The sequence below is a fragment of the Myotis yumanensis genome, unplaced genomic scaffold, assembly GCF_028538775.1.
Source record: "Myotis yumanensis isolate MYYU_CA2020_CCGP unplaced genomic scaffold, mMyoYum1.0.hap1 SCAF_7, whole genome shotgun sequence".
NCBI lineage: Eukaryota > Metazoa > Chordata > Mammalia > Chiroptera > Vespertilionidae > Myotis > Myotis yumanensis.
Genome location: NW_027223758.1, coordinates 55,248,195 through 55,256,828, shown reverse-complemented (window position 1 = coordinate 55,256,828; position 8,634 = coordinate 55,248,195). Strand labels below are relative to the sequence as shown.

Sequence of the window (8,634 nt, the reverse complement as noted above, 5' to 3'; positions counted from 1 at the left end):
CATGAAAAGATGGTCAATATCATTAGCTAGTAAGGATGTGCAAATTAAAACCATAATGAGATATCACTGGCTACCTGTCAGAATGGCTAAATAAGCAAAGTAGTGACAACACTATTTCTGCTTGTGGAGATGTGCAGAAGACCAGCATACGTTGCTGGCAGGAATGTAATATGGTTACAGTCACTCTGGAAAACAGTTGGTCAGTTTCCTAAAAAACTAAATATGCAACTATGATATGACCCAGGAATTACATCCCTGGACATGTATCTCAGAGGAACGAAAACTTATGTTCAACAAAAGCCTGTACATGGATGTTTATAGCAGCTTTACTTCTAATAGCCCCAAACTGGACACAACTCCAATCTAATGGGTGAGTGATTGAACAATGGTTACACCATGGAATGCTACTTAGCAGTAACAAAAAACAACAACACCCAACACAGTTGAATGATACATGCAACAACTTTATGTTGAGTAGGAAAAAAAGCCAACCACCCCCCCCATATCCATACTGTATGAATCCATTTATATAACATTCTTGAGATGTCAAAATTACGGAAATGAACAAATTAGTAATTACCTGGCATGAAGGAGGTGGTGGCTTAGGAGGGAGATGGTTGTGGCTCTAAAAGGACAACAGGAGTTCCCCTTGTGTGTGTGGGGGGGTCTGTTCTGTATCTTCACTGTAATGTTGTCAATATTCTGGTTGTATATTGTGCTATCGTTTTGCAAGATGTTGTCATTTGGGTAAACTGGGTAGAAGGTACACAGGATCTCTTTGTCTTTTTTCTTACAACTGCAGGTGAATTTACAATGATTTTAAATGTCAAATTAAGATACGTTTCTATATTTTTAGGATTTGTAGCCTAATATTCTTAAATTATGAGCTAATCATATTAATTTTAAAATATCTATTTTATTTGGACATAGTGTTCTGGAATGAACAATCTTATAAAGTGACTAAATTTTGCTCTCACCAAAACCCCATGTATATTTGCCCCATCTGTTCTATTATAAAACCTCTCATTTACTCCCTGAATCATTCTTTTTTTTCATTCACACAGTAGGTGTGGTGTGCAGACTTGAGCAAAGCTTGGAGCCACACACTGTCCCATCTTGGTGGAATGACATTAAGTCAAAATCCCTCCACCTGGATTCACCGCTCTCAGGGATTGTAGAAGGAAATGCTGAAGTCTGATTTAGATTCCTTTGTGAAAAACACTCAGTGTCAGTTTTGGGGCTTTTGAAAGACCTGCTTCAAAAATTGCAACCCAAACAAGGTACAATAGGTCAGACAGGCTATCGTAGGTGAAATATGACAGCCTTGTACCGGGGTGGTGGTACAAGGTATTGCTCTTTAGGTAAATGGGCTTTTCAAATGACATGAAAAATGAAGAAACCCTTTCTTTTCTCCTTTAGGGTTTGTAGACCACATATAATGTTTAACTCAAAAAATATGGATGGAAAATGTAAAGGATAGATAAATGGAAATTTTGTTTTTCTCTCAATGCTACAAAAATGGGTCTGCTGACACCAACATTCAAACCCAAGAAATTTTTTAAAATAGTCTCTTTAAAAAAAATTTCAGAGAAGAAGGGAGAGGGAGAGAGAGATAGAAACATCAGTAATGAGAGAGAATCATTGATCGGCTGCCTCATGTACGCCCCCTACTGGGGATTAAGACTGCAACCTGGCTTGTGCCCTTGACCAGAATCTAACCAGGGACCCTTCAGTGTACAGGCTCATTCTATTCACTGAGCCAAATCAGCTAAGGCCCAAGGATTCTTTTTTATTTTAAATTTTATTTATTTATTTTGAGAGAGAGAGAGAGAGAGAGAGAAACATCAATCTGTCTCTCCACTTATTTATGCATTCATTGGTTGATTCTTTTTTTTTTTTTCCAGCTTCATAATTTATTGTACAAATTGAGTATCACATGATGAGTTGACATTAGCTTCTCCAGGCATGGGAAATTAACAGATGAGGTACAGTTTATTATCTTTTCATGTTGCTTTCACAGCTGGAGATTTTTTGGACCTTAACTTGAAGTATAAAATCAGCAAAGCAATGCTTCCATATGTAGCCATTACACAATTCATTCTACCTGTGAGAGTATAAGAGTTGAAATATTTTTTGATACCAATGAACTGGAATTGGGCATCAGCTTCTGGACCTGCCATGATTTCAATCTTGCTAAAAAGCACGAATTCCGCAGGCTGTGTCCTTCAACTTCCGGAGCTACCCCTCGGCCCGCCGGAAGAAGCGCCTCCCCAGCACCCGTTCCATTGGTTGATTCTTATATGTGGCTTAAGGATGGAACTCACAAACTTGGCGATGCTCTAATCAACTGAGCTATCGGTCAGGGCCAAACCTAAGGATTTTTAAAAAAATATATTTTATTGATTTTTTACAGAGAGGAAGGGAGAGGGATAGAGAGTTAGAAACATCCATGAGAGAGAAACATCCATCAGCTGCCTCCTGCACACCCCCTACTGGGGATGTGACCGCAACCAAGGTACATGCCCTTGACCGGAATCGAACCTGGGACTTTTCAGCCACTGAGCCAAACTGGTCAGGGCCAAACCTAAGGATTTTTAACTGAGATTCCTGAACGAGGATGCCCAAATGCTCTGCAATTGGGTGCCATACTTTGGTGACCTATGTTTTTCTGGAGAGTCAAGAGATTCTCTTAAGTCTGTGACTCAGAAAATATAAGAACTTCTGTTTTAAATGGATGAAGAACCAAGCAGATGTAGCAAGAACTAGAAATATGTGGGGAAGAGCCCATCCATAGCCTGACTTCAGAGCTTGTTCCCATCTTTGCTGATGTCAGCTGTTCAAGGACTGACTCAAATAGTTCCTCTGAGATGCTTTCTCCAATCAGCTTTCCTCCACCCACCGGAAGTCATTTCTTTGAACTCCCAGTGTCTTTGCTCTGCTTAAGATACTTATCACTTTCTATCATATGTGAGAGACTTGACTTCAACATGGTTCCCAGTCCCTGTACTATTATGGGTTTCATCTAAGTAGATAACCTATAAATATTTGTTGGGTTAATAAATGAATTGTGGATGGTGCCCATCAAACTGTTGATCCTTACAGGTTTGGTGGCAGCCCTTGCAGAAATGGCCTGAAGAGACCCAGAGGTCTTAAAAATGGGTTCTTTTTCTTTTTAACATGCCAACAGAAAATGTAAGGTGCTGGATGCTGACTGGGATTTCACAAGATGTGGGCTGCCCCATGGGGAAGGTGTAGTCAGTCCTTCTGCAGGGCCCCATGGTCTTGTCTCCAATCCAGCTACAAAATTGAAAACTGAACCCTTTCCGGCTCCATTATCTTATTTCAGAAATTCTTAAAAACCCCACCAATTCCCTGATTTCAGATTTTCCAGAGGGTAAATCCAGTCTTTGAAGGGAGGGTAGGAGTGGAGAGAGGGACTCAGGTACTCCGGTTCCAGTGGAATTTGCCCCAGTCTCCCACAGCATTGCCTCCAGCCCGTCTTGCATTCTTGGCTTTTGAAGGAGGGAGGCAGCCACCCTCTTATCTGGGATTGCCTGCTTAAACAAACGCAGCGTGGAGGTATTGTCCTTTGGAAACTTGGCCTGGGACACTTTACCAAGTGTCTGCAAACATTTAGACACGGAAAACTGCCCACTGTGAACGCAGAGCCATTGTCTCTGCTGGGGCTGCTCTTGCCTGAAAGTGGCTTGCGGTGGGGAGTGGGGTGGTGGTGATGGTGAGAATGGGCCCAAGGGAATCGCTCAGCTGGGGCTCAGGGCTGGGGAATTGTGCTGCTGTTTGTTTAAACAACCTGAGTGTAATTGGGATTATTTGAGATGTCCAAGATGTTTGGGAAAGTGGGGGAAGGGAGACTGCTTGCTGGGGGAGAGAGTCACCAGCAGGAACTTTGACGGGTGGCTGGCTGGGAGGTTGTCAGCTTCCTGATTGCAAACCAGTGGGAAGGTCGGCCCTTCAGGCTTGACTGTGGGCTCATCAGGACTGGCCAATAGGTCGGGCCCTGGAGTCTATAAAATATCAAAGCTAGACTTAAGGGTCGATAGGATACAAGGACCGTGTAACTTAACATCAACGCTCTCTTTTTAACCATACATAACAATTCAAGGACAGCAAAAACACAGAGATACTTGTTTGTTTTTTAAAAATCCCACAAAAATAGTAGTAATGACCAGTCCAGGTTTCAGCAAGGGAAGGTAGGAATGCTGGGTGAGAAATTCCTTTGGAGTGCTTACATCATTCCTTAGGACACAGAGGGGTAATTAGGAAATATTCAACAGGTTGATGGAAAAAATAAGTCTGTTTTTTATTGTAGAGATCATCCCCTTTCCTTTGACCTGGGGAAAAGGACAGAGAGTGTTTAAAAACGAGGAGAATTTGGGAATGGTAGGAGGAATCTCGGCAATGCTGGGCCTGGCCGGTGCCGCCCTGAGTGATCAGGCCTCACGTGATGGGGAGACTCCAAAACCAGGTGTGATTACTAATTAGGGATGTTTACCACAAGGAAGAATGAGCAAAAGTACGGGGCTCCATTGTATGCCAGGCCCCAATGTACGGTATTTTATTTTATTGCCAATACAAACCTGCGATTTGTAGAAAAATAGACGGTGGCTCAGAGGGGTGGAATTAACTTGCCCAGACCCAAAGAGCGAAATCATCAAATCTCAATTTGAATTAAGATCCTCCTCTGTTTTCAAGATTCTTCCTCTTCCCACTATTCGTACTCAGACTACCCCCACCCAAAATAATGAAAATGTGGGCTTCATCAACGTGCAACCCAAAAAACAAACAATCCTCTTTTGAAATGCTAATGAACAACCCAAATAGGCCTTCAGCTAAATAAACAAGCATTAAGGAAAGGATAGAAATGCTAATATCTGTAAAACCTACTGATCTTCTGATTGTAGAGAGGGTGCTTGTCATATTTATTTTAAGATACCTCTGGTGCTTGAGATTGCCCCTTATGCGTCCTTAAAATAAAGCTATAGTCACCTATTTTGTAATAAGTTTAATGGAGCCACAATTTACAGGGTACACTACTCTCTCGATGTTAACATGACCATCTCTGTCATGTGAAAAAAGCTTTGCAAAGTTTAAAAAATTCGTATTTTGATGACTACTTAAAACATTGCTCTCAGAGAAAAGGGCTTTATATTCTTCCTGAGCAGCTCAATTTTGTGCAGGCTTTAGAGTTGGCTACTTTTGCTGCTCTGGGTGACGGGTGTCATTTCATGAGCACAGTGAACCACAGAGCAAACAGTGATGTCAAGGACAGCACAGAACAGTCACTGTTTTTATATTCCATTTGGCAACTCCATTCTCATAGGCTCTGGGGGCTTCTTATGCTATGAGCCGAAGAGCTTTTCAAAATCAGACCGTGACCACGCTTGTTTCAGAGAAAGCTGGTAGCTTCTTTGAGCACTTCAGGTCTTTGACACTGAAAGGCTGCCTGGCTCCAAACACTTTAAAATGGAAGTCTCTGCTAAGTCAAGGGCATATTCACATTATGGATAAAAGTAAACATTGCAAGACTGGCCGTAGAGTGCTGGAGAGCCAGACAGGTTCTTTTTATCAATCTGTACAGTTCATAGAGGATGTGCAGGGTGAGTCTTGGGGCCATAAGAGGACATGAGTTGCTGTTGGGTGGACACTGCTGGCTTCAATCCATGCCATGGAGATCACATAGATACTGGGAGTGCACCTCCCTCTGGCCATGCTAGGGATCTGAGCTGGTGATGGGTGAGCCAGGGTTTCTATTTCATTTCCCCTTGAAATGTCAAACGGATAAATTTTAGAAAAAAAAAAAAATAAATAAAAGCATAATATGCTAATTAGACTGGACGTCCTTCCGGATGACCTTCTGGATGAAGGAAGGCCTGCTCTTGCATGAATTTATATATATATATGTATATATATATATTATAATACATACAATGTATATATATATATACACATTATAATACATATAATGTATGTATATATATGTGTATATATATATTTTAGTTCACCTATTTTGCATTCTCCTGTTCTCTCTCAAAGGTGTACATGGATCCTTTAAAGGTTAGGATATTTTTCTTAGATTAGATGGATATTCCTTCCCTACTCTTTTTAAAGATGCTACCTCCTCCTCCAATCCCCTTCCCAGCTCCTCAAATTCTAAACTCCAAGCACTTGAAAGGTTTAAATTGTGTTTGTTTTAATGATGGCAATTTACAATTGACAAATACGTTGGTAATGGGCGTTCTTTCCTGAAGGTTTGTTTAGGAGTGAAAACAATATGGCTAGTCATAAAAGTTGCTATTTATTTTAGGCTGGATAGCTCACTTGTTTGGAGGAGGGGCAGAGTTTGTGGGCAGAGAATTAGATTTAGCATGATGTGTAATAATGTGTTCTATGGCTAAAGACCGAATATGAATTAATGTCTACAGCTCAGGAAAAAGAATCACCATTGTACTGGATTCAAATTCTGTTGCATAGAATAATTATGGTTTAGTTTAAATAAGACTCTGCCTGTCTCATAATCATCAGTACATGAAAATATACTGAATCAAGATGACTCAGGTATCGGCTGCAACAACTGGGTAGATGGTGATGCCATTTGCCACAGAAAGACCCTGGGACAAGTTTATTTGTCACATTTCCCCTGTGTTTTGATTATTTCCAAAATGTCATTCTTCCGTCATTTCTGAGCATTTCTAAAATAGGGAAAACAGGTTGGAGTATGATGTGTAAGTCCTATGCTTGAAATTGCATGCTCTGGACTCAAAGTTCATGGGTTTAAATCCCAGCTTTACTATTTACTCCCTGTGTGAGCTTTGGCAAATGGATTTATCTTCCTGTGTTTCAGTATCCTCATATATAATTTACATATAATTATAAAATTAAGTAAGATTGCATACAGTTGATCCTTAAACAACATGCGTTTGAGCTTTGAGGATCCACTTACATGTGGATTTTTTTCAATAAATATGTACAATACTGTAAATGTATTTTCTTTTTCTTATGATTTTCTTAAGAACATTTTCTTTTCTCTAGCTTACTTTGTTGTAAGAATACAGTATGTAATGCCTTTTTTAAAAAAAAAATCCTCACCTGAGTATATTTTTGCATTGATTTTTAGAAAGAGTGGAAGGGAGCGAGGAGAGAGAGAGAGAAACATAGATGTGAGAGAGACACCTCAATGGTTGCCTCCTGCTCACAGGGATGGAATCTGCAACCCAGGTGTGTGCTCTTGACCAGGAATTGAACCCACAACCATTTGGTCCTCAGCTGCCTTTGAGCCAAACCAGGCAGGGTTGTAATACTTTTCACATACAAAATATGTGTTAATCTACCATTTAAGTTATTCTGTTGTATAAATTACGTTTTGGGGGAGTCCAAAGTTATATACACTGTTCAAGGGTCAGCTGTATGTATAAACTCCTGTGCTGAGCACACACCATACACTCACAAATAAAAGCCATTTTTATTGGTAAAATCGGTAATGGTTTTTTCTCCTCGGGACTAGCAGAGGGGACAGTCTAAAGAAGTAATGGTAGGTACGTCATGATGGGCAGACTCAGTTAGAGGGACATGTTAGGACAAGTTCCGAAACTTTGTTTAGGGCTATGAAAAAGGGAAGCAAGAGCTCTGATTGTGGTATCTTGTGAAAATGGTGGGATGGGCACGAGGGAAATTGGTGGTTGAATCCTGGAACTAGGAGTCAATTCTCTGAAGGATAATGTCTTCATTTGTAAAATGGGGATTAAAAACCCCTAAGTAAAAGGGTTGTTGTGGTGATAAGCAGAGTCATTATGCAAATGTGTCCCACTTGGATGGATGTGCAGGAAATGTTTGTTTTCTAAATAGAATCTGACTTCTTAGTGAATAATGAGTCATTGAGGGCATACAGTCCTCTGAACCTGGAGCCGGGAGCAAAGGAGCAGGCCTGAGCTGCCAGGTCACTCCCAGCCCGGCCACAGACCTTCCACCCCGGCGGCCTTTGGTCCCTGTGCTTTAGGAGCAGGAACCCCAGACTCGTGTCCTTTCTGGCCCGGCCCTTTCTTAGGCCCATTGTTCTGAGAGGCCTTGTGCTATTTGTTCACCTAATCTATTAGCAAAAAGACAAACTGCCCTTCATGGACCTCAGCCTCCGGACCCACAAAGACAAGTATCCTGCCTGCAGTGCTGCTTGCTTGGCCTGTCCTGGTTCCTCTCTGGACCCTCCAAAAGGCTGGGTAGGGAGTGGGCAGGTCTGGTTGGACTTGGTTCCTTCCCTTCTAGTGCCAGGCAGGGGCAGCTGACCGATACTGATTGGGACAACCAGTTCTTGGGCCAGGACGTGAGTCGCCAAATTGAAAATGACCTACGTGTCAGAGCCTCCCATCACCCCACCCTTCCTCTGTGCCATCCTCTTCACCTAGTTCTTTTATTTATTATTATTATTATTATTATTATTATGATGATGATGATCAACTAGGGCCTTAACAACGTAAACTAGGGCCTTCAGAAAGAATACTATGAGAAACAATTGTTGTGCCCAAGTTACAGATGATGGTATTTAAGGCTCAAACAGGTGTGATTCTTCCCATTTTGTACCTAGTAAATGGTGAAGCCCGGGCTTCAAGCCACCTTTCCTGA

General features: G+C 41.4%; 1 pseudogene; it reads right to left on the bottom strand.

The window, feature by feature from the left end:
• Positions 1-1,884: 1,884 nt before the first annotated feature.
• Positions 1,885-2,247, bottom strand: LOC139014601 (ATP synthase membrane subunit K, mitochondrial pseudogene; annotated as a pseudogene).
• Between the last annotated feature and the right edge of the window lie 6,387 nt (positions 2,248-8,634).